At 48.3% G+C, this 27175-nt stretch overlaps 2 protein-coding genes across 2 annotated transcripts in view; both read right to left on the bottom strand.

Moving 5' to 3' along the window:
* LOC142590046 (uncharacterized) overlaps positions 1-8333 on the bottom strand; it is a 79323-nt gene extending 70990 nt beyond the window's left edge. Inside the window, exon 1 of the mRNA XM_075701878.1 lies at positions 7987-8333. The gene's annotated coding sequence lies outside the window, so the exon portion shown is untranslated. The remainder of the gene's footprint in view (positions 1-7986) is intronic.
* The window catches only part of LOC142590050 (uncharacterized), a 260031-nt gene that overhangs the window by 151557 nt on the left and 81299 nt on the right, over positions 1-27175 (bottom strand). The window lies entirely within an intron of this gene.

Below are 27175 nucleotides of genomic sequence, written 5' to 3'. Positions count from 1 at the left end.
GCGAAATGCGAAAACACCCGTGTGCTTAGATTTAGGTGCACGTTAAAGAACCCCAGGTGGTCAAAATTTCCGGAGTCCTCCACTACGGCGTGCCTCATAATCAGAAAGTGGTTTTGGCACGTAGAACCCCAAATTTTATTATTATGATTAGTAGCAGGACGCCATATCGAATCAACAGCCGTAACAGATCGCCGATAGTACGTAGACTCTCTGTGGACCCCTGTGACATATAGCTCACCATGCCGACCACGCCGATTATCTTTCGTTGAAGATCTGTATATTGTAGAGCGTCTTGCATTCTGTGGGTACATATGGCCTATGTATTCCTTAATATCATATGGGGTCGCTATGAAGACTATTTCCTTCGGTGCATCGTGGTTGACAAATGTTTGTAGGGGCACACGTGGTCTACACATAGCTTGAAATCATTTGGGGCCGCATTCAAGTTTATTTCCTTCACTGCGTCGTGGTCGATAAATGTTTGGAACGTCTAAAGAGAAAGGCCAGAGTCATGTGTCGAAGAAATGTGCGAGACCATATTAGTCTTCTAAACGCACACACACACATACACACAAAGAAAAAAAGAAAGAAAAAAAGAAAGAAAAAAAGAAAGAAAAAAAGTATATACACGTTCTATATAACACCTGCACAAACTCTTTAGAGGATTTCCAAAAGATTTTACCGCTCCAATAATGAAGACTGTGTTTCTTAGTAAATTGTCTTAATGACAGAAAAACAAAGGAACTCTGGAGACATCCCAAGAAACAAGGAAAGCATGCGTTACGTCAACTAGCACTTATGGCGCCCACGTTGAACTCTTACGCGTTCGTGCTCGCGGTAATGACTATTTAGAACCGGTGCGGACGAAGCGTTGCGGCTGATTAGCTTCAGTATAACAATAAGTGGAAAAATGGAAACTCTGTATTGTCTGCTTACCTGAGCGGCCAGATGTTCCAACCAGACCACGAAGCAGACAGCAAAAGGAAACAAGAAATCAGTGGCGATTTAGGGGTGAATGCGAAAGAGAAATGCGTTAGCGCAACGTCGCCCCTCCTCGAGATCTCGATTCCATGATTTAAAACCGCGATCAAAGTGTTGTTCAGGAGCTCACTCGACACACCTCCTGCCTCTCTCTCTCTTTCGCTCTCTGTTTATACATACATACATACATACATACATACATACATACATACATACATACATACATACATACATACATACATACATACATACATACATACATACATACATACATACATACATACATACATACATACATACATACATACATACATACATACGCTCTTCTAGCTCTCCCATCCCCTCTTTATCTCTACCACGTGACCGGCTTCCCGCACTTCACACACTTTTTCTTACTCTGGCGCTCCTAATGCCAATGCTATAAAAATAATTCAAAAAGAAAAACTTGCTATTGCCTGACAGGGAAACTCGTGGAATCTCCAAGCTACGCACTTTTAAGGACACTTGCCATTGCCGACAGCTTCATCTTGGCAACCTTGGGCGTCGGTAATTCGTAATTTTGCCTCCCAATTAGGCGGCACTCGCTTCGCGCTTGTATTAAAAAATATTCGAAGGGTGTTTGCTCACGGGTCAACAAATGCTATAGCACCGCTGACCCTGCTGCTTGAATCTTATCTAATGTCTACGTTAGGTAAAACCTCTTGAGAGCTTATCTTGTTTCGGAGTGGCATCCTTTCTATTAACGAAGGCCGCAAGGACTGCTCACGAGGAATGTCAAGTAGTTTATACTTAGTTCAGGAATGGTATTTGGCCATACGTTGTCATCTCCCGAATCGACACAGGGTGTTGGAACGTCAAGACATGCGACAAGGTTCTGACCCACGTGAACAGCTGTCATCAGTTCAGAAATCAACGAATACGCTGCCAACAACTTAACAGGGTGGGGGGAAGCTATATACGAGAGATTCGATCTTCGAATTCGCATATTTTTTTAGTCGTCTTTATGCACTTCGGGAACATATTTGGCAATACCGTGTCAACTCCCCGATCAGACGGGGCGCTGCAATCGCAAATATGCGACGAGTCCTCCTCTTCCTCCTTGAAGACATGTCAAGAGCTGAAAATTGAAAAAAGAAAAAAGAAAGACGCTGGCTAAACGATTCAACGGGGAACTTTTTTCGCGAGAGATTGGATCTTGGAATGCGTGTGCTTCGAGCGACATTTCTTTAGCTTCGCGCTTAAGAGCATTCCAGGAGAAGGGGCGCCGTCTCATTCTTATACGTAGAGGCTATTGCATGCGTCGCAACGGGACATCGCGGCGAGCCTTTCGAACGGCGATGTCGCGAAACCGCACTCCCCGATGGCTCGCTGCCATCGAATCGGCCTCCGCCCAAAACCGTTATGCCACTCGCCGGCCGGCAAATTGTGTCGAGGGAAATGCGCCGGTACCGCCGGCAGGCCGGACGTGTGCGACTGGAGACAGCTAGCGGCTACAGGAACGCTTCGAGTCGTTCCGTAATGACGCATTCTTTTTCTTTTTTTCCTCGTTCAGCACAGAAGGACTCTCTCTCCGTGCTGTGAGAGCCGGTTTTAGTTCATTTCTCGCGATCGAGAGCGGGCGTGTGGTCCGAGTTGTTAAGATCTGCAAAAAGAAAGAAATGCTGTGGTCGAAAGTCCCTTGACGTGTAGCGCTCTCCTTCGTCAGCTTGGAAACAAGGCGAAGAAGAAAAAAATACAGAAAAGAAACGGAGAAAAGGACTTTGTCAAGGATAAAAAAAGTACATAAAGTGAATGCAGAAGTGCAATGGAGGTACGATGCCGGCTCTGCGTATGTACAGGCAGGGTCAGCAGTTTACGGGATACAGGTTCGGTAAAAAAGAAAAGTCGAATCCCTGCCCAGTTTTAGCGGGTAACGAATAAAACAGTAGAACGCTGCGTTGCTCGCGTACACTGTTACACGTGACACATGTGAAATGAAGGCTGCGTGTCCGAGGTTCGGGAAATATTCCGTTTCTTTCTTTTCTTTCTCCCCAGATGCCCCATTTCATAACATTCTGACCCTGCCAGTACAGGGAAAGCTGGTTATAACGAATCGGACTTAAGGGCCAGGAAATGTAGTTCGATGCATCAGGCAATTCGATAGCTCCAAACTCGTCTATACCGTACTCGAACGTTATCTCTGCGACGTGTTATTCGTTATATGCGGAGTTGTTATCTCCACTGGAGAGTGTTATCTCCAATAGAGAATAGACGCAAGAAGACAAAAAAAATCCGTTTACCGCAGACGAAAACTACCCTTCGTAAAAGGCAGCAGTTATTGCCTCTGCCTTGAACATGTTTCTCAGCGTCACCAAGAATGGTGCTCTCGATGCGCGAGATTGCATAGTTTCAAGAAATGTATCAAGAAAAAATGATGAACTGAATGGATCAAATAAAGCCAAGCCAAATCAAACAGCCGGGCGCCAGCCAATTTCCATTCACGGTTTTATAACGTTCCCAGCGGTCGCCTCGGTTTAGTTGTAGTCAGTGCCTAGCTCATTGCGAAGGGCATGAACTCACGTGGGTATCGGTCAGCGAGCTTCTTGCGTGTTCTGTATACAGAATAATTCGCTATATCCGGGTCTGTTATACGTGGGTTCCACTTAACGTTACAAGGCGGCAGCGTAAGAATTCAGTGCGAGCTCCGGCCACAAAAACCCACACTGCATCTGTCCATTCGTGGCCCCGCGCTTCGAAACAACGGTTCCCAATGGAAGTCGATATTGAAAAGGAGTTCGACTCCGCCCCGTTTCGACACCGAAGATGACGTCACCGAAGAAGTGACTGGCTGGCGCGCTTGAGTGCCAACTTTCTCGGAATTGGATGACGGTGCGTTTGCCGCTCCGTCCTTCGGTCGTCGCCGTTAAACTGAGTTCCGTGCGGTTAATTTCGCCGTCCGAACAGACTCAAAACGATCTCCTCAAATGTGGGACAGTATAACTGCGCGCAATATGCCCTTCGTAATTTCTCGCGGAGAGAAGTGGAAGCTAACGACATTTTGATGGTTTCATCTTGCGTTCCAGTCACAATATAGCTCCCATTACGAACCCGTCGTTTTGTTCTCGAGGCTCATGCGCAAATCGATGCTCTTGCACCACGGACTCGTTATGCTCTATGAGATAATTGCAGATCGCACTTTTCAGAAATTATTTTACTGCATTGTAACTTTGACTCTTGGAGATGATTCAACAAGCATTGTTTTAGGAAGGATAAAGCCTATCCCTCACCTCTTCATTTTTCTCGTGTTTCTTTTTTCGTTTCACAATATGATCTTGCCTATGAAAGGTTAGGCACATCCTAATTCGACGCTGACGTTGATGGCGACGTGCTGCATTGTCAGTTTGAGACCGAAATACCGAACGGGGCTGGCGATAAGCAAAATACAACTGGCAAAAGGGACGTGAAAACTGAATGGCCGATTGAGAAACCGGGAAAACAACGTTTCGGCGAGTGCACTATAAGCATCGCCGCGACCAACTGAAACACTCGGGCTTTTTTTTTCGATTTAGTTGAATTGGAACAAATTCTCTTCCAAAGGCTGTTTGGTTACGGTACGACACGATGTTTTGGCACTGAAACAAGACCGTGGCTTCATTGGTTAGGTTAGGTTAGGTTAGGTCACATATACAACGCGAATGCTACACCGCGGCTATACTGTTATGCCTCTATGGCTTTTTTTTTTCTTGATATATCTCACTTGCAAATAGTTGTAAGTACGCGCTTTCGCGCAATCACCATTTTTTGGCTAAAATGCGGGTAGTAAGCATCCCGATAGTTGCACGTCAATGGTCCTCAGATTTGGGGCGGTTGATAACTGGATATTAGTGCCAGAATTACGGCCGCATAATAATCGACGCTGTGCCATTGTCTCTTTCTGCGAGTTTAGAGAAGTGATATACGAAGAAAGAAACGGTGCTGCGCTAAAATAAGAAAAGCAAGTTTAGCTTGCGGTGTCGTGGACTTGACCACCCCTGTTATTTTACCAGTAACCGAAAGGCATGTTGGTAGCCTTTCGGCGTTTCCAAAAAAAAAAAAAAAGAAAGAAACAAAGCACAGCCTCTGCTTAGTCATCGTGCACAGAACAGACGAAGCCCGTCGTATAAGAATATTCATGTTGACGCCGCGCAAACGGATTACGAAGACCAACCGAAACGCTGGCGAAACGTTATTAATTGTTGCAATTCATTAGCACGCGTCGGGTACGGTGGCAGTACGACGTGCCATATAGCATTCCAAACCGCTGCTCTTTTGCTTAGACTGCGTTCAATTAACGAATGGCTGTCGGTGCATGCCAGCCGTGGTGCCCCCTTAGGGACTGGCGGTTTGAACGAGGTGGCACGCTCTTTCTGCTAACGCCGTGTGTGCGGTAAGACGTCATTCGCGCAGACCTTAGCCACGAGCTCTCTCGCAGAATCACACAACCGTCCAAAGCACTGCGAAAGCACCGTCTTTTTCTTTCCCTCCCCCGGCAGTACACGCACGGTCCTTCTCCTGCTCTCCAGACAGTGACGGCCTTCTCTGACCGCCTTGAGAAAGACAGAAAAGGAAAAAAAAAGGTATTGTCAACACCTCGAAGGAGCAAGAGCTGCAACCTTTGTTTAGCTCATGTGCGGAGCTTCATCCAGTCGTACCCGCTGGACTGTGTTTTTGTACTGCAATACGTTCGCCTAGAATACACTCCGTCTACGAAAAAGTCGCTGCCTTATAAACAGGCCACAATCCTTGGAACAGTGAGTCGATTCAGAAGAAAAAAAAAGAGAAAAAAAGAAAGAGAGAAAGAAAGAAAAAAAAGGAAAAGATAAAGAAAGCCAAGCCTATAGACCGCGTGAGCGAATAACAGTCTTTCTTTAGCTCCGTCTACGCAACTGCGGCAGACGGAAACCGCTGGACTGTGTCCTCCGACCACCGTCGCATGCAGCGTGCGCCGACCGACCGGCCCGTGGCGGCGTTGGTTGTTGCGTAACGCTCGAACGAGACCGAAATGCTTGCCTCCTGACGTCACGGCCGATATAGCGCGAGGAAAAAAAGAAGAGCTGACCGGCGAACGAAGAAGAAGCTACAGAACCGGCGAGCGGCCTGGCCGGCCGCTGTCTTCTTCGTCTTTATCGTCTCGCCTTTCTCCCATTCTCCCACCGAACGCGCCCCCTTGGGCGCCGGTGACCTACTGCCTCGTAGCCCAAATATTTCGGCTTCGCCCCGCAGCCGCTGCTACACCGGTATGATGTGGATTTGAAGTTGGGAAGATGGAAGGGGGGGTCTCTGCAGCGCCTGCCAGCTTCGGCACATACTCTCATTTCGCCGTGGGGCCCTCCGTAGGGGGTGAAGGAGGGGGGGGGGGAGGCAAATGTAACGATACGCGCGTCCCGTAGCAGAATTCACGGCGAACGATGGCGACGTGGTTGGCTACGGCTACGTGATGTGGAGGATACAGCCGGCCGCCGCAGAACGAGTGGAGCGTATTATGGCAAGTTGAGAATGCAACCGGTTCACCTGTTATATCTTATTCCCGCGTGCTTTCGCGTGACTTTCCCGGGCAGCACCGAAGAAGGGACGCGCAGATAAGCGAGCGGGCGGTGTTGCGCTTCGTGTTCTTTCTTTCCTTATTTTTTCCAGCCTATTTCGTATTCCAGCTCGCTCTGAAATCTATACTCTCCCGCGGAGCTTCAACTTTTACTCTCGCTGATTTCGATACTTCCCGCCCCGGTGTGTTTTACAATGTCTATGCAATGCATTCCAGAAACTTCTCGCAGACGTGTCTGCCTTTATGTGGAATCGTTTGTGTGCGTAAACTGTACACAGTGTCTGTTACTATAGAAAAAAAGTCACCGTCCTAATTTCTAAAGATCAGCTCACGATAAACAGGCTGATTACTAGACGACCGAATTGGTCTATGGCGGGAACACTATAGACAAAAAAAGGGGGGGGGGGCAGAGACAGCTGTGTACCAGCCAACCACGAGAGACGTCTCTTGACATTGCAGACAAAAGCCTGCAGACGTTCAGTGAAAGGACCAAATAATGTTTGCAAATGACGAACCGTTTGACCATACCTTACGCACGCACATGCTGACACGCCTTTCTCACGCTTCGTCATCGACGAGTCTCTCAGCAGAACTCGCGTTTACGCATCTGCGGCGCGTCGCCATTATCGCTGTCGCCGACCGGGCGGAGCCGTTTGTCCAAAGTATGCGGACCAATACCGCGTCTCCAGAAGCTACAATTCAGAAGCTACGCTGTTCAAACTGCAAACGCATGGACCCGGCGAGCGTTCGTGTAACACCACCTGAGTGTGCCGAAAGTCGTACCGTTTTAGGCGGTTTTTACAGATCCCGCGAATGTTGCGTGAACGTGAATTCCGTAAGCAGGCCGAATACTACAAAAAAAAAAAAAAAATCTGCCGAAATGTCCTGAAGTCGTCGGCGCCCCTTAACTGGCTCGCCGGTGTCACCGCGATGTAGTCAAAAATGCGACACCCAGTCTCGACTCCCCCTCCGCAGCTGCGGGGGCTTCTTTGGTAACCTTAGGTCCAGGACTGCTCGGGCAGGTCATCGTCGCGGCATTGCTGTCATACGGTTATTGCGCGTGTTACGAAACAGCCCGTTCGAGCTTGGAACCTCCTTTCTGCCATACGTAGGAGTCCAGGACCGCCAGGACATCACGGCCCGCTTTCGCAAAAAACAAGAAAAAAAAAACGGTTGTTACGCTGTTTGCTAAAGTAGGCGCCAGCCACGATTGTCGCGTCGGACATATTGGGAGAGTAACATTCGCATGCCTCATTTGATCTGCACATATCGTAAACACCACGATCGCCGATACTATCAGCGAGGGTGACCAATCAACGTGGAACAGTTGTTACGAACCAAAGACTTCGCGAATTCGGGCCCGGGTTCGAATCCGCGTGTTTTTTTTTCCCGCATACCGTGGGTTGCGCAGGTGGTTTCGTTAGCATCTGGTGCTTCACACGTACCTTGTATGCTGCCTCCCGAGGTTAATCCAGGGCCGACGGAGGTGCTGAGGGGGTCGTCTCTGTGGCCACGGAGTTTACGAAGACACACACTCCTTCGCTCTGCTCTGGTCGCGCTGTCCCGGGTTTAAAATAAAAAAAAGAAAAAAAAAGAACGAGAAGATGACTTGCTTCAGCAGCGCACCAGGCACTGCTGACGTGTCCCAATTAACAGAACCAGAAACCACAGATGAGTCTCGCGTCGATGTAGTGGAGGGGGGGACGTCCCCAAAGTCCCGTTGCTCGCGCACCAAAGGCACAACAATGTACGTTTTTTTCGGACCCGAAGGGGGCTGACACCCCTGCTCTCACTGGCTCGCCCGGCTGCTGTGGCTGTGCTCGCGTGGCCCAGCTTACAAGAGCGTCTTTATGCGCAGGCGCGCGCGCCTCTCGCCTCGGGGTGTCCCGCTTGCGGACGGAGTCCCGTTAGACGGGCCCCCCTCACCCACCTCACCGGGCCCTCCTCACCCCCTCCTTGCCTCAACTTTCCGCCTCTCCTTCGCCTCCTCCTCGTCGTGGGCATCCTTCTTGCACCACCACCACCACCGTCACTACACCGCGTCAGCCGGGGCGAGGGGGTGTGCGAAGAAGTGGAGGAGGGCAGCTGTGTATACCTACCTGCCTACCTACCTGCCTCTCTCTTCGCTACGTCTTCGTATAAGACGGTGGTGCACAGTCGTACAAAAGGGTGGCGGCGTGCCTGTCCCGCGCGCGGTGCTGCTTTCTCTCTCTCTCTCTCTCCCCGCCACCGCGGCTTGGCGCTACGCTTTTACCTGCGGACGCGGCCGGCGTCTGGAGGCCGTCGTTGCCGACGTCGGCCGCATTTCCACGACGGGGCGAAATGCAAAAAAGCGAGCGCGTTTTCCCAGCTGGTTTGTCTCGGCGGTTTGCAGGGCTCTGCATGTTTATGAGACTTGGTGCGCAGAAGCTCGTGAAACGACGAGTGTAAGCTCCCCCCCCCCCCCTTACTGAGTTTTTAAACGTATACCGACATGGGAATTGCGCGATAAAGCCGATTGCTCTTGCCTTCTTTTTCAGCGTGCAAGAATGTAACTGGAAATTCAGCACAGCTTGGCGAACTTTCCAGCACACTCGTGGATATTTTGTTTCGCGAGCCTGTTCATATGCTGTTGCTCACTCATCGTTATAAGTGCCTAATTCACTAATCTTATGATTTCTTTCTAAGCTGTTCTTTGCGATGAGTCTGTCGCCTTCGATAACAGTATATCCGACATCAGCATAGTTATGTGTTCTTAAGAATAGTCTAGCGGTGAAAAACGGCTTTGTGAGCATGTACCAGCCTTAGCCTTGTTGGTCAATTTAGTGGTATAGTCACCGTCATACTCATTCCGAATTCACATTAGAGGCGTTTTTAATGCAGTTAGCATTCCTTGCCAGCTTCAGGCACTTTGAGTCTATCTATCTAGCTTCTCGTGTCGACACAGTGACCAAACTGTCCGCTAGCTTGGGTCACTGTGAGCGTGCTTCCGGTCGCGATGCTGTCGTGGTCGTTCTATGGTCGTCGTCGTTCCGTCGTCGTCCCGCTATTTTCGTCGTACGGCCGTCGTCATTCCATTGCTGCCATGCCGTCGTTGTCAGGCTGTCTGTCGTCGTACGACATTAACCGTTTTAGAAACGCTGTCGCATTGCCGTCGCGCCGTCGCCGCGTCGTCACGCCTTTGTCGTTCCGTCAACGTCATTCCTTCATCGTCATATACCATCGTCGTCACTGCGTCGTTGTCGTACGGTCGTCGTCGTGACGTCACGGTAGCGGTCAAACCTGGCAGCCGGGTGTCACTTGTAAAGTGGGCCGATCCCGGAGACACTGTTTGTGTGTCGCATTCGTCCGAAGCAACGGAAATCTCGGAATGACCACGAAGATTCCAACTAAAGGTGCCTTCAGCAGAAGCTTGATGTGGGCGAGTTGGTTTAACATATTTGAAGAAAAGAGCGCTACAAGGACGCGGACTAAAAGAAGAACATGTACGACGGACAGGCGCTAGCTCCAATCTAAATGTTGTTTAAATAAACATTTATTTAAACATTTAATTAGCACCTGTCCGTCGTACATGTTCTTCTTTTAGTCTGCGTCTTTGTAGAGCTCTTATTTTTTCTTCAAGGTGTCTTCAGCGATGTGCGGTGTGTCCCCACATTGCTTGAAGACTAAACGCGTTAACGTCGGCAGTCATCGCCAGATAGGTGCTGCCAGAATATTTCGCTCCTTCTAGGAAGCATGCTGGAGATTTCCGGTTGGGGTGCATTGAATGGCGCTAGCTCGACGCGTCTTCCTTGCAAAGCAGTGCATGTTTGCTCCTCACAGTCCGCGTTTTATAAAACAGAAGCCGCTGGACACGTGTCTTCAGTGTTCTGGTTAAGTCTGACGGAGGCTTACACTGGCTAAAGAAAGAAACATCGCGCAAAGCGAAACAAGGAGCAGCGGACAGTGGACAGAGCTGCTAGTGCATGCCTGCATTATGTTGATATGATTCGGCCAATAAACAGAAAGCCTATGTAACTACGGACTCAAGAGCACTCGCTCTTGGCCTATAGTTTATGAATTGCTTTTGGGAAGTGAGAGTTGTTCAAGCTGGAATCGTGTCGGACAATGAAGGCACGCACACGACCATTTTTCGAGAATACGTACGGACGTTGTTTCCTCTAAAGACCGCCTGTAGGCATCCTATGGACTTACGGCCTCACTCTTTTTCTTTTGCCTCTAAGTATAGCCTATAACGAAGCGTTATGTAAGAAGACAAACCGTCTTACAAGAACTCTGCAGACGATCTGTAGACTGTCTGGAACCATATCTTTATGGCAGGTAGCAGAAGTCACGAACAATGCTGGCGAAACAAATCCTAAGATATAGCCATGGTCTTGTTTCCTTTAGTGAACCCATATCTTCAAAGCTGGCAGTTTGCTTTGTCAGTCAGTTGGTCGGTCGGGCCGTCGTTCGAGTGATCAAGTGATAGAACGATCGTCTGACTGACTGACTGACTGACTGACTGACTGACTGACTGACTGACTGACTGACTGAGGTCAGATGACGATTGGTTGTTCCACCACATTCGACGCTTGTACGTGTGTAATCGCATGCAAATTATTATCTAGCTGCATAACCTTAGCTCTGTAACAGGTTGGAACGCTTTCAGCGTCGGCGGCCGTAAAGCCCGTAGAAAGAGCAAGTTTCTGCTGTTAGGTGGCGCCACCTTCGGTGGTTCGGAGATGCCCTGTGAGAACGCGCGCCCTCTCTGCGGCGGCTCCGACAGTGCGTCCACGACAGACGCGCGCACCCCATGCTGCGACGCACAACGATATCAGAAAAAAGGTGAGGTCGCTGATCCGAGCTGTTCCGCATGCCGGGCAAGCGTGTACCCGCCGCTCTCGCACAGTAGGTATGTGTGCTTTTCAACGAGGTAACATAAAGAGTGAGGAAAAGGAAGGAAAAAAAAACAAAAGAATACAGAAAGAAGGAACGAAAGACAGAAACCAAACAAAGTAACAACGACATGAAGGAGGAACAGACGAACGAAAAGAAGAGCAAAAGGAAGAAAGAAGGAAAGAAAGAAACCAAACAGAGTAACAACGACATGAAGGAGGAACAAACGAACGAAAAGAAGAGCGAAAGTAAGACAGAAGGACAGAGAGAGAGCTGGAGAAATACATAAAAAAGAAAGAACCCCTCACCGAAGTCTGGCATTACGTCTTCCATTGTTTCTGTTCTTGCTTTCGATTTCCGCCAGGATGTTCTTTTTTATTTATTTAAATATTGTCCGCCCGACGTGGCTCGCTAGCTCATATTGAAGCGAAAAGGAGTAGCAAAAAGCGAATGCTTCAAACCTCTCCATTAAATTAAGTAGAGAAGGAAGAAAAGAAAGAAAGAAGAAAAGAAAGCTGGGATGTGCCACTGTGAGAAAAACCGGACGGGTCATACATCCAAAACAGCGGTAACGTTTTTTTGCCCTACGGCAGAGGCGATGACGGCGATGATGACCACAACCGTGCTATGACGACGACTCACCGTCGACAACGAACAGGATGATGCACTGGCTTCATATTTATCAGATCTGATTTGTTATGGAATTCTGAACAAAGACAAAAAAGAGAATTTTTTTTGGTATATTAACATGACAATAAATGAGGAGATATTTTATCAAGAAATGGTACCGACTTCTTGTGACATGCGGGAAGTAGAAATGCCTATCTCACAAGTCGAAGAACATAACGAAGGCAAACAATAACGCCAAAAATATCGTAGGACGGCATATTCTAAAGCATTGCGAACGTGCTTCATTCACCTCGGAGTAAGGAAATTTTAGAAAGTAGGAGTTAAGCAAGGGACAAACGTTTACTCCCGCCAAAAGAGAAATTCTGTTCCGAACTCGCCGTAGATGGCTAAATTGACAGTTAGCCAGTCAGAGGCCATATCAAGTCCCGTTCCATTTCCGACGAAGCGGGCAAGAACGGCACCTTCGCGATGACAGCATTCAAGTAAAAAAACGATGTAGGCTACTTTGCTGTCCAAACAAGATGGCGACGGACCATAAGGCTTGAAAACTCGACCGGAAGCTCGTCTACTGACAGGAAAACATAGTTATTCCTTTTTATGCGCCTAATGTAAGCGCATAACAGCAGGCTTATTGTTTTCATCGGTATCACAGTCATCGTCATCATTTGCGCCCATGGACTGCTGGACGAATGCATCTCCTAGAGACCTCCAAATGGCCACGTCTTGTGCTAGCCAAATCCGTGCTGTTTGCAGGTTTTGTAGTCCCATTGCGCAACGTGATCTTCATGCAATATTCAACTGCGTTTCTCTTATTTTTGCATTTTTAAGTAGAGCACATATAACTACACAATCCTTCCCCGCAGCCTTTCTCTACACAGTTTTGTTGTGTACCTTTGGGCCGCTATATAGGCCTATTCCTCTGGAGATGATCGAGCGGCCGAATTCAGTATTTTGTTCGTCACTGCTGCGTGCCAACCAGCCAACTTCCCTAATAATGTGCGCGAAATTGCGATTATAGCCTCCATCTGCTCTCACGAACAGCTTTAGCGTAAGAAGTTTACTTATGGACAAGAGAAGTCGATAGCAAAACAACGCCCAACGAAAGCGTCCCACCGCGATCACGAAATTTCGTATATTATAGCCTGTAGTACGGCGCGTGAGAATTTGGCCTGCTGAGAGGGAAAACAGACAGACAGACAGACAGACAGACAGACAGACAGACAGACAGACAGACAGACAGACAGACAGATAGACAGATAGATAGATAGATAGATAGATAGATAGATAGATAGATAGATAGATAGATAGATAGATAGATAGATAGATAGATAGATAGACAGACAGACAGACAGACAGACAGACAGACAGATAGACAGATAGACAGATAGACAGATAGATAGATAGATAGATAGATATATAGATAGATAGATAGATAGATAGATAGATAGATAGATAGATAGATAGATAGATAGATAGATAGATAGATAGATAGATAGATAGATAGGAGGAAACGCTATGACGTCGGTGGCACAGCCCTTCACTTGCCGCTCCCGGATTCCGCAGATGGCTCGCAATAAGGCCTGCGCGCGGAACGAAAGCGCTTCGTGCTTACGCGGCCGCCTTGTGTATAAATGCCAGATCGACGCACGCAATTCGTTCCGCAACGGTATGACATAAATGTCACGAGGCGGCGGGCGCTCGCTCCGTCGTCAAACCCTCAGCTGCCACGCCCTTGACGAGGAAAATTGAGCAATGCCGTGACTCGGGCTCCTTACAGGGTGCGTTCCCAATCTATTCGGTCGACGGGCAAGCAGACGACAGAGCAGTCGGAAGCCGTGCCGAACACCGATTCGTTTCTGCCCTGCAGACAGCGAGCAGCAAAGGGCCCGCCAGTTATTACGAGAAGAGGGGTGCGCAAGATAAGCGCATTCGGGGACGAAATATACACTCTAGTACAACTTACACCCTCAGATGTGGTCTGACCTATAACTCGCACCTATAACTCGACCTATAGATCGACCTATAACTCGCACCCTTACACCCTTTGGGTGCAATTCTTTTGGGTGTAGAAATGTGAGCTATAAACCTGTTTACTCCCTCAAATTACTCCCTCGAGATGAATTGCTCTCATAAATGCGAAGGGTGTAAATCGACATACAACTCGCACCATCACACCACTAAGTTACAAACGTGTAAGTCACAAACTTATTTACTCCCTTAAATTACTCCCTTGAAATGAATTACTCCTTTAAATGTGAATAAGGGTGTAAATCGGTCTATAACTCGCACCTTTACACCAGCACGAGCCCGACAGCACGAGCGCCTCGTCCTATTTCGTGTTTGTATGTGACCCTTTTTCTAATAACTTTTTAGCAGTCATTTTTAATTTAGTAATATTTTTCGCACCCCATTTCTAATAGCTGTGTTTCCCCAACTTGACCAACAAGGATCGAGGGCTTGACAGCTGGCCGCGCAGTTCAGAGTTCATATTTCATAGTTAGCATGCGTAGCTGCCCCCTATAAAGAAATACCACACAAAGAAACATGCACCCAGTCCTTTCTCTCGTTGGGCAAACATTTCCTTGCGGGATTAGTGCCTACTTGCGCGATCAATCAAGCTGACAGAAATTTCACCATCCAGCCCACCAAATGTACAACTGAGCTCAATGTTGATTGTATACCACGTTGCGAAACTCCCAGCAGACTCCTTGCTTAAAAAACAAAAAGAAAAGAATCCGAACTAGTAGGCAATTTGGTAAAGGCTTCGAATATCTCGGCTACCGGTTCACCAAGTCCAAATGATACGATCTGATCGGCGATTTGACGATAACGGGACTTTGCTGAGCTTTCGTTGTACGCGTGCTAGATAGAACCATAGAACCTTCAGAACCCATTCGTGGTGACCTCTGCAACCGTTTGGGACACTACTCAGCTGGTGATGTTCGGCCAACGTCTTTTAGTTTGTTACTTTTATTATTTGAGCACGTTGATACGTCAAAGACAGAATGCAACGACATTTTCACGTTGGCTAATTTGATTGCAACCTTTGCGAAAGCTACGGGGCTGCCAGATGCGCCTATTTTTTTGTCATTATTATCAGCCTTTGAATAGCAACTTAGCAGAGCATGCGGGCATTCGCTGGTTAGCGGATGTGACGCAAATCTCAGCGCACCACCTCCAAGATCTTTTCACACCGCTCCGCACTCACTGTCCGAATCTCGGAGGACAGGCTCGGACGTCGCGTTGGTTCTCAACGTTTCGGATCCCCCCGTTTGGATATCGAGAACACGCACTTCTGCGAAGTTTTCGTCGTGCATTCACTATTATTTCAAATGCAAACTCTTCTACGAAAGCTGCTATGTATATTAAATATCTGAAACTAGACGTATCTTTCTTTACGTGGTTCGAAATTTTGTTGCAGCTGACCCTACGCGCGAAATCTGAATATAGCTTGTTCAGTTAAACACAGAAATTATCTCGTGAGACTTGTGGAAATCGTTAAACAATAATTTGTTGCGTTCAGAAGCGAAAGTTAAATATATAGCAGCCGTAGGAAGCGTCATACTGATTTAGGAATTTATACTGTTTTAACAAATCTTCAAAAATTCTTAAGGTGAAACAAAATTAGGCACGAACTTTACGAATTCGTAACTCCGCACCGGAAAGCACATGCAACAGTTATCTAAGCTGCACCCGTAAGAGCACCTGCAGCGATGTTATAGCCCGTCATTTTTGTCCGCCTTATATGTTATTACGACATGTGCTGTTTACAGAATTGTGATACTTTCGTTTACTACTATGTTACAGAGTTGAAAACTTGAGACTTCAATCTTGAATTTCAAGAAGTTGCAAAATATATGACCCCCTGATTAAGGAAAAATAATCTGCCTGCTACAATCACTATATTTTAGCTTCTCTTCTTTTTGAAACGCAGCAAACCTCAACAGAGTTGGTAAGTTACATGCGGAGAGAAACTGTTTTCTCGTTCCCACGTATGTATATGGGACCCCTATGTCTCGACTCATGACGTATGATTTCTTCCTTAGGTACTCCAGGACAAGGCCGATATCAAGCGCTGTGGCAAACATGGACGTGAGTGATCGCGCGCCTTGTTTTCATGCTTCCCGTCATAGTCACTCTAGCTGGATAGGGAGTTCTAGAAACTGCACCGTCTGCGGTGCAGTTCACACCACAGCGTGTGTGGCTTTTACACCTACCAGTGATCTCGTATCCAGCTTTGGTTACGCGTTAAGCTAACTTCAGGGTGTCGAAAATTAGGCCCAGATCCTCACTATACAGCGTCTCTCACACAGCTGCTGTCTTGTGCTTGGGACGTTAAGCACTAATCACTTAGAGAGAGAGAGAGATAGAGGGTGCTCAAAGTGAAATGAAGGTATGCGCGATAAGCACGGACTCCAAGAAACAAGCAGCAGTGACGAGTAAGTGCAATCGTGGTGTCTTTTGTACACCTGTAAAATTTCTGTCTCTCGCGGCGTCTTTTCTTCTTCGTGCTTGTTTGCCACGCTACGCTAATTTTACCGTGGATTCGTATCAATCCACTCGCCGAAATGTTAACCTTGCTGGAGACAGGGCGTTATCTTCAATGAGAAGATGGTTGGCGGCCCACCATCCTATTCCAAGTATCGTGTGATCAGTCAGTCAGTCAGTCAGTCAGTCAGTCAGTCAGTCAGTCAGTCAGTCAGTCAGTCCAATCAATCAATCAATCAATCAATCAATCAATCAATCAATCAATCAATCAATCAATCAATCAATCAATCAATCAATCAATCAATCAATCAATCACGAACAATTAAGTGTGAATAAATAATTCGAATCGGAATGGCGCACTTCTTTAGCCTCGTACCTCTCGTCGGAGACGAGAGCAAGAATATCACAGTTGCGCCATAAGGGCGAAACAATGAATGCGATAGCGACATGTTAGGATGAAGTAAGCGTAAGCTGACTAAGTGAAAAACGAGCTGTTGGGCTAGGGGTCCTCTGTTTAAATCCTTCCATCTGACAGTTTCGTTTATGCTTATTAATTAAAGCCAGTATCTTTCTTAGTGACTTGATCGCCACTTTCCTGCATCGGGTATGCGTCAAATCCCTTTCCTGAGCCGATCCCGCAGGTAGTGCGCAGCCGCGCCAATAAAATGACATCATTTTAAGGTTTCTTTTTTTCAATGTACCCCAAAGGCCTTCATTACGAGGGTATTACATGGGGGGGGAGGGGGGCAGGCATTGGTCACATGATACGTGTACATCGTACTAATACAAAAAAGATGTAAAGCACAAAACAATAATAGAGTGAAAACGTAGCTCATATACACATGGAATCACAAATATTGCAGAGGAAACATTAGTACAGATTAGCTCTGTTATTGCTTCGCACTCTTAGTGTTTAAGTCTGAGAAGATTTTAGAAGAAAGGCCCGCGTTGTTGGTGTTTTGTTTCATCATATTTGTTTCTGGGTTGCGATTCTCAGAATTCCGAGGAATAATTTTGTCAAAAGTGTAAGACCTGGTGCAAGCAACATAACTTATAGAATGGTGTAGCAATTTGACCAGCGTATACCGCAAGTCATATAGCATGGTTCGGCATATGGCATACATATACCCAATATATACAGAACCTCACGGCGACGGCGACAGCGGCAAAATATCGCTTGGAGTCTCTATATATAGTTGCTACCGCGATTATGTGGTCTATTGTTGTTTATACTCGGATCACGATCGTGCTCCAGTCAACAACCTCTCAGGATGAATTTTGAGCCTATTTAGAGCGGTCTTGCGAATAAATTGAGCCATTTAGATAAACACAAATATTTTGGTGCACTTTTTTTGGGGGTGATATCTGCGCTAGTTGGCTCAATATACGCGTTCAGTGTGCACGCACGTGCGCGAAGCGTTCTTTATTTTAAGCTAATCACAAATGCGCCGATAAGCAACGCACCATGCTTACTCAAACACATGTGCTTCACGAAGTAAAGGTTGTTTCGCAAGTGACACTGCTGGCGTCCACGCCGGCTGTCCAATACAACCTTCCGTATACATAGTGTGAATTTCGTACTTCAATCAACCAGTATAATACCGGCAATGTGCAATAAAGCTGATTGTTCACACGCATGCGACGATATTCCGGACATTCGTTGTGGTCAGGTTGAGTGCGAACCACTCCACGTTTTTCGGGACTCGTTCTTGAGGCGGCTGGATACGTAACCCCAATTCACCGGAACGTCCCCGAGGCTTGCATCGAAGTAACGTCAACTGCGGTAGCTCTTCCGCCCCGCTGTTGTCTCAATCACGGCACGAAAGCGGAGGAGAAGGGTGTGCGCGCCTCTCTCCTCTGTTTATCCCTCCACGTTTTGCAAGAGCCGAGCCGTGTCTTCCTGTTATCTTTAGACAGTGCGCAGCCACCCCCGGATCCTTCAACTATGTAGTTTCGTTTCCTCGTTGAACGCACGCGTAAGCGGCGTGTATACGCGGTGTATAGGCGTAAGGACGCGCATTGAAAATGCATTGAAAACGCGTTGAAAGAAGAAGCAATGGACGCGCTTTGCAAAAGTGGGCCGCGAGAAGAGGAACAAAAGACGAGCGCCCGTTACGGATCTGCAACCGACAACGTATGGCGTAAAAACACAAGCTTCGGTGCGCACCATACATCGAGGGACTTGTACAGTCACCCGGCGAAGTGAAGTAAGAAAAGGAATTTCAAGTTCGGTCTTCAGCGTCCACTGCAGGCTGAAGGCGCGGTAAACGTCTGTTCGAGCTGGACAGATTCGGCGGGCCACGTACTCGTCTCTTAAAACCGACACTCGGTCTCTCACGTTCTACTCGCGGGGCCCCCCCGAAATAGAAGGCAAAACAACCGTCAACTCGCACTGTCGCGCGCTGGGCCTGCGGGTACACCGTTTCCTTTTGAGTGTGCTCCTTTCGAGATCGTCTACATCGAGCGCATAACTCAAACGGGCGCCGCTATAGTTGTTTGCTAGCCCGAATGCTGTGTGAGTATAGTTAGCCTTGTAGTAAGAGAGACCTTGGCTGCGCCGCTGAGCAGTCTGGTTTAGTTACCTATGACGTCGCGTTCCGCGGGCCGACATCTCGAAGCGTTGTGACGGCAGCCCACGCACCCGAACGCCCAAGTCAACAGAGATGGCTAGCTGTATTGGTGAGCGCTCGGTTTGTGTCGGTCGTCTTCCGATACTTCCTCTGCGCGTTCTTGACATTGGAACAGCGAGGGGGTTCAAAAACGATCGCAAGTAACACTTTATAAGCAGGCACCAACGCTCGGACACGATCGCAATGGCCCGGCCATCACAGTTAACGCATTGGTGCAGATGACGAATCGTGAATGTGCCTTTTGTACGCTATCCAGCGGCCAGCTTATCTACTACTGAAGCACCGCGTAGGGCGCAAATATTAATTTTAAAAAATCCCGAGGCAACTCAGCACTTTCTAATGGAATGCGAAGATGTTCACCTAGCGAGTCCCACGGGTAACTTCCACCTTCCGGAAGCGCTGGGATTGAAAGCGGATGGAAACATTAACCGATCAGTAGTAAACATGAGCAAGAGACGTTTAGAGAATTCGTGTGGGAAGAAAAGCAGAGAGTAAATTGATAGGACCGGGTCCGTTACAGACATACGTACCATGTAAGGTAGGCCTACCGGTTTTAAGGAAGAGAGAAAATATTAAGGAGGTGGGCATGCAAAATAGTAGAGTGATAAGCATGTTCAGATTACCTGATTAACTCAAACTTTATAACTGCCCACATTCGAAGGGGTTGCGGATAAATCGTAATCATTAACATCATGCAGCACGCAGGTGGCAAAGATGGGCCTCATGAAGTGTGGGGAAATCAAAGAAATTACTGCGAATTCACAACCAACGAGAGATATCGTAATTATCCTATAGCTGTCAACCGCGACGTCCATTTATCGCCGCTCACTAGTGAATTTACCAGATAACGAGTCACGCACCCAGCGAGTGCGGTGATTCACTATCGCGAGCTAACTGTACGAAGTTGAAGAAAAAAAAACTCATAGGCAAAAACCAAAACAAGAATTCAAGCGCAAGATCTCTGTATCCTAACGAGTAACTAAAAAGCAAATTTGGTTCACGCGTTTCTTTAAAACACAACAACCCGTCAATGTAACAGTGCATTACGTTCAACAAATCCTTCGATTTATTTTCAATCATCTATCGGTTCGGTATGCGACACAGGCCCCGTGCCAGCTGTTGGCCAGTCCTCGAGAACGGGTATGCGACACTTTGAAAGTAGTATACAGAATCCTGAACTGTAGCTAGATATGTTTTTAGCCCCGCACAATAACCTGTGGCAAGACGGTCGCAGTAAGCGTGCACGACGCCGTCTGTTCTTATCGGGAGTAAGTCGAGTACCATTCTCATTTTGCAGAACGTTAGGCGATCCGATTTCCCGTTGTCTCGTGCACCAAGAAATACAGCGACAACAACTCAATAACGTAACATTTAATTGGCGACAACATAAAAATCAGACAGTAATGAAGAAAAAAAAAAGCCGCAGCCGGCTAGCAGTGCACCTCGCGCGAGACCACGTGCGTACAGGCGTGCTTCATTCGGCGCTTTCCTTGTTCTTCATCTTTTCCGTCCGCGGCGGAGGCTCGCGAGAAACGCCGAACGAAGAACCCGCACGCCGCGCCGAGATGCAGCGTCAAGAGCAACCGCACACTGGCGTCCACTGTTGCTGGAAGAAGCCAGACATATGACTCGCAGCCAGCTCCGTCCTGGACGAAGGACGAGCTGCCACGTTCGTCGTCCTCGCAGTCGAAGACCTGGGAGGAGTTCAGCGAGCACAGGTTCTCGTACAGCGCCAGAAGTCCCGGTTGCCGGTCCAGGAACGCAGTGGGCTTTCGAGGGGAAGACGAGCCTGTGCCTCCGGAAGACCGCCCACCTGAAGCGGGCCGTTCTCCTGCTGGAACTCTCGCCCTTTCCTCGCGACCGCGTCAGACACGGCGAGAGCCTCCTGCTCTGGCTTTTCACGCACGATGACTTGATACTCTCCGACGAAGCTGGCGTCATTCTCGGCGACCTCGGACGCGATCAAGTCGCGTTCCTTCCGGACCGGAGGCTCGGCGCTGTCCGAGGATGGCCGAGCTTTGCACTTGTGATTCGGCGTCGTTGCCGGAGTCGTCGGAAGCTCACCGTTCGAAAAGCGCCGGCAGACCGGCGGTCCTGTCGCGTTTCCGGCAACGTCGCACCGACGCTCGTCTTCGTCAGCTTCCGGTTGCGTTGCGAGAAGGGCGAAGAGTTCTGGAAGGTGCGCTCGCATGTTGGGACAAGGATCTGCTGGAAGCGGTGCTCGTCGGACCGAAGAACGACAGCCTCGACTTGAACTTCCTGTAGCACTTCGGAGCAGCGACGCTCGACAAGTCTTGAAGCTGGCCGGGGCTGTGATGGAATACAGGCGGAAGCTCCCGCAGCGTTGGTACTGGGCAGCCAGATTCCGAAAGGTAGACGTGGAACGATTTCACCGCGAGCAGGGCGCGCAGCTCGAGCCCGGACCGCGCATTCGAAAATCCAATCAGCCAATGCAGTCAGGCCGCATCGGGGCAGGGCACGAGGGCGAGCACGCACGTGGCCCCCAATGCCGCCTCAGCTTTCTCTTTTTCCACGGACGCCGGCGCGCTCTTCGTTGCTCCGTTCCGGGCGTTTTACGGCAAAGCTTTCTTTGCAACGACCTAGGCCCGGGGGCCAGCGCTTGATTTTCAAAATAAGGACTGTTCTCACTACCACCCGCCTGTTTTCCGGCATTGAAGTTCGTCATCGTTTCTTCGCCGGATATTTTTGCGGATGTGCGGTAAACTCGCGCGCAGCTCTCTGTGACAATGAAAAATAAACTACGGAGGCAAAGCGCGCATTAGTGAGCGCGCTCCTGAATATAGTCCCGCATTCTCATGCACATTGCTTTAAGCTCGCGAAGCGAGAAACGCGCACATGTTATTTGCAACAGCGGAATAGGACGAACTGTAGCCCCGGGTGTTAGATGTGACTCTTTCTTTCCTATTTTTCTCAGCCGTGTTCGGGCAAATACGAAACCGTCGCGCGTAAAAGTTACGCGCATTCAGTGTCTGTTCCACGAAACGAAAAGTGCTGTCAAGCGTTGCCAGAGTATATACTTGGGGCAGTAAGACACGTGCAAAGTGAGCGAGTGAGTAAAAAAAATCCGCCTCCGTTCCACTCTGTGAAAGTGGATGTACACCGAAGCTGTTGCCGACGTTAGACGAGCACACTGTAAGATAATCTACGCTCCTATAGATGTGAAAAAGGGTGTAAATATGTCCATAACTCACGCCCTTACCCCCTTTTCACACCGCTCCGTACTGACTGCCCGAATCTCGGAGGACAGGCTCGGATGCCGTGTTGGTTCTCAATGTTCCGGATCCCCCCGTTTGCATATCGAGAACACGTACTTCTGCGAAGTTTTCGTCGTGCGTTCACTATTATTTCAAATGCAAACTCTTCCACGAAAGCTGCTATGTATTGTACTCATCTGAAACTAGACGTATCTTTTTTTACGTGGTTCGAAATTTTGTTGCAGCTGACCCTACGCGCGAAATCTGAATATAGCTTGTTCGAGTAAACACAGAAATCACCTCGTGAAACTTGTTGAGATCATTGAACAAGAATTTGTTGTGTTCAGAAGCGAAAGTTAAATATATAGCAGCTGTAGGAAGCGTCATACTGATTTAGGAATTTATACTGTTTTCATAAATCTTCAAAAATTGTTAAGGTGAAAAAAGAAATTAAGCACGAAATTTACGAATTCGTAACTCCGCACCAGAAAGCACATGCAACAGTTATCTAGGCTGCACCCGTAAGGGCACCTGAAGCGATGTTATAGAACGTCAATTTTGTCCGCCTTATATATTATTACAAAAGGCGCTGTTTACAGAATTGTGATACTTTCGTTTACTACTGTGTTACAGAGTTGAAAACTTGAGATTTAATTTTGAATTTCAAGAATTTGTAATATGCATGACCTCTTAATTATGGAAAAAAATTACCGACGATTACGTTACTTCCTAATGCGAAATTTGAGCGCAGCAAATAAGCTGTTTCACCTTTTGGATAGATTGAGGCAAAGAAATCGAGCAACACATGTATGCGCTATCACATAATTTTTTTTTTATTTTTCACACGTATTCCTTTAACAAAGACTCCACTAACAGTTCTTGACAGTCATGAAGGAAGCTTTGTGGTCGGAGAAATAGACTGATATATGTTCGACTTGGTACACCAATGCTTGATTCTCAAAGACGAGATCTATACAAGTGCCTCGCGAGGTTGTCACAGCCGTGGGGGAAGCAGAGGCTAAGCGCCGCCGCCGAGAAGACCCTGCCGTTCGCGCCGCCGAAGCGGAGGCTCATCGCCGCCGTCGAGAGCAACCAGCAGTAAGCGAGGCTGAAGCAGAAGCTCATCGCCGCCGCCGAGAAGACCCTGCAGTTCGCGCCGCCGAAGCGGAGGCTCATCGCCGCCGTCGAGAGCAACCAGCAGTAAGCGGAAGCGGAGGGGGGCGGCGTGTACACCCAGCGGCAAACGATGGGGGCAGAAGCGCGCGCAGCAAGCGGACACGATAAAGGGAGGAGGGAAGAGATAGCAGCGACTGACTGATGTCGCTGACGGCGATAGTGAGTCAACCCCAGCTATCCGCCACACAAGAACAGGGGGGGGGGACCCTTTCCTCCTCTTTCTGCATGGCGGCGACGGTGTTCTATGCAGTCACGTTATCTTGACTCTCTAGCGGCGTCAGCGGCATCCAGCGGTATCAGTCGGTCGCTGCTAGCGCTGGGGGGATGAAAGGGGGGCGGAGCTGGTTACGAGGCCGACGACGACGCCGACGACGACGCCGACGACGACGACGACGCGAAACCCAGGAACGGACGCCAAAGAGCTGCGCTCTAAAAAGTAATCTGCTTGCTACAACCACTATGTTTTAGCTTCTCTTCTTTTTGAAACGCAGCAAACCTAAACAGAGTTGGTAAGTTACATGCAGAGAGAAACTGTTTTCCCGTTTCCGCGTATTATATGGGACCCCTATGTCTCGACTCATGACGTATGGTTTCTTCCTTAGGTACTCCAGGACAAGGCCGATATCAAGCGGTGCGGTAAACGTGGATGTGAGTGATCGCGCGACTTGTTTTCATGCTTCACGTCATAGTCACTCTAGCAGCATAGTGAGTTCTAGAAACTGCACCGTCTGCGGTGTAGTTCACACAACGGCGTGTGTAGATTCCACACCTACCAGTGATCTCGTATCCAGCTTTGGTTGCGCGTTAAGCTAACCTCAGTGGTGTCGAAAATTAGCCCCAAATCCTCGCTATACAGCGTCTCTCATACAGCTGCTGTCTTGTGCTTGGGACGTTAAGCACTAATCACTTAGAGAGAGAGAGAGAGAGAGATACAGGGCGCTCAAAGTGAAATGAAGGTATGCGCGATAAACACGGACTCCAAGAAACAAGCAGCTTTTTGTACAGCTGTAAAGTTTCTGTCGCTCTCGCGGTGTCTTTTCTTCTTCGTCCTTGTTTGCCGCGCTACGCTAATTTCACCGTGGGTTCGTGCCATTTCACTCGCCCAAATGTTAACCTTGCTGAAGACAGGGCGTTATCTTCAATGAGAAGGTGCTTGGCGGCCCACCATCCTATTCCAAGTATCGTGTGATCAGTCGGTCGGTCGGTCGGCCGGTCACGAAAAATTAAGTATAAATAAATAATTCGAATAGGAATGGCGCTCTTCTTTAGCTTCGTACCTCTCGTCGGAGACGAGAACAAGAATATCACAGTTGCGTCATAAGGGCGAAACAATGAATGCGATAGCGACATGTTAGGATCAAGTAAGCGTAAGCTCACTAAGTGAAAAACGAGCTGTTGGGCTAGGGGTCCTCGGTTTAAATCATTCCATCTGACAGTTTCGTTTATGCTTATTAATTAAAGCCAATGTCTTTCTTAGTGACTTGATCACCACTTTCCTGCATCGGGTATGCTTCAAATCCCTTTCCTGAGCCGATCCCGCAGGTAGTGCACAACCGCGCCAATGAAATGACATCGTTTTAAGGTTTCTTTTTTTCAAAGTACCCCAAAGGCCTTCATTACGAGGGTATTACATGGGGGGGAGGGGGGCAGGCATTGGTCACATGATACGTGTACTTCGTACTAATACAAAAAAGATGTAAAGCACAAAACAATAATAGAGTGAAAACGTAGCTCATATACACGTTGAATCACAACCATTGCAGAGGAAACATTAGTACAGATCAGCTCCGTTATTGCTTCGCACTTTTAGTGTTTAAGTCTGAGAAGATTTTAGACGAAAGGCACGCGTTCTTGGTGTTTTGTTTCATGATATTTGTTTGTGGGCTGCCATTCTCAGAATTCTGAGGAATAATTTTGCCAAAAGTGTAAGACTTGGTGCGAGCAACATAACGTATGGAACGGTGTAGCAATTTGACCAGCGTGTACCGCAAGTCATATAGCATGGTGTGGCATATGGCATAGATATACCCAATATATACAGAACCTCACGGCGACGGCGACAGCGGCAAAATATCGCTTGGAGTGTCCATATATATTTGCTACCGCGATTATGTGGTCTATTGTTGTTTATACTCGGATCACGATAGTGCTCCAGTCAACATCCTCTCAGGATGACTTTTGAGCCTATTTAGAGCGGTCTTGCGAATAAATTGAGCCATTTAGATAAACACAAATATATTGTTGCACATTTTTTTTGGGTGATAACTGCGCTAGTTGGCTCAATATAAGCGTTCAGTGTGCACGCAGGTGCACGAAGCGTTCTTTGTTTTAAGCTAATCACAGGTGTGCCGATAAGCAACGCACCGTGCTTACTCGAACACGTGTGCTTCACTAAGTAAAGGTTGTTTCTCAAGTGACACTGCTGGCGTCCACGCCGGCTGTTAATACAGCCTTCCGTATAAGTAGTGTGAATTTCGTACTTCAATCAACCAGTATAATACCAGCAATGTGCAATAAAGCTGACTGTTCACCCGCATGCGATATTCCGGACATTCGTTGTGGTCAGATTGAGTGGAAGCCATTCCACGTTTTTCGGGAGTCGTTCTTGAGGCGGCTGGATACGTAACCCCAATTCACCGGAACGTCCCCGAGCCTTGCATCGAAGTAACGTCAACTGCGGTAGCTCTTCCTCCCCGCTGTTGTCTCAATCACCGCACGAAAGCGGAGGAGAAGGGTGTGCGCGCCTCTCTCCTCTGTTTATCCCTCCACGTTTTGCAAGAGCCGAGCCGTGTCTTCCTGTTATCTTTAGACAGTGCGCAGCCACCCCCGGTTCCTTCAACTATGTAGTTTCGTTTCCTCGTTGAACGCACGCGTAAGCGGCGTGTATACGCGGTGTATAGGCGTAAGGACGCGCATTGAAAATGCATTGAAAACGCGTTGAAAGAAGAAGCAATGGACGCGCTTTGCAAAAGTGGGCCGCGAGAAGAGGAACAAAAGACGAGCGCCCGTTACGGATCTGCAACCGACAACGTATGGCGTAAAAACAGAAGCTTCGGTGCGCACCATACATCGAGGGACTTGTACATTCACCCGGCGAAGTGAAGTAAGAGAAGGAATTTCAAGTTCGATCTTCAGCGTCCACTGCAGGCTGAAGGCGCGGTAAACATCTGTTCGAGCTGGACAGATTCGGCGGGCCACGTACTCGTCTCTTAAAACCAACACTCGGTCTCTCACGTTCTACTCGCGGGGGCCCCCCGAAATAGAAGGCAAAACAACCGTCAACTCGCACTGTCGCGCGCTGGGCCTGCGGGTACACCGTTTCCTTTTGAGTGTGCTCCTTTCGAGATCGTCTACATCGAGCGCATAACTCAAACGGGCGCCGCTATAGTTGTTTTCTAGCCTGAATGCTGTGTGAGTATAGTTAGCCTTGTAGTAAGAGAGACCTTGGCTGCGCCGCTGAGCAGTCTGGTTTAGTTACCTATGACGTCGCGTTCCGCGGGCCGACATCTCGAAGCGTTGTGACGGCAGCCCACGCACCCGAACGCCCAAGTCAACAGAGATGGCTAGCTGTATTGGTGAGCGCTCGGTCTGTGCCGGTCGTGTTCCGATACTCCCTCTGCGTGTTCTTGACATTGGAA

Source organism: Dermacentor variabilis, chromosome 8 (genome assembly GCF_050947875.1).
Source record: "Dermacentor variabilis isolate Ectoservices chromosome 8, ASM5094787v1, whole genome shotgun sequence".
NCBI lineage: Eukaryota > Metazoa > Arthropoda > Arachnida > Ixodida > Ixodidae > Dermacentor > Dermacentor variabilis.
The sequence above is the reverse complement of the archived record's forward strand: the minus strand, read 5'-3'. Positions and strand labels throughout refer to the sequence as shown.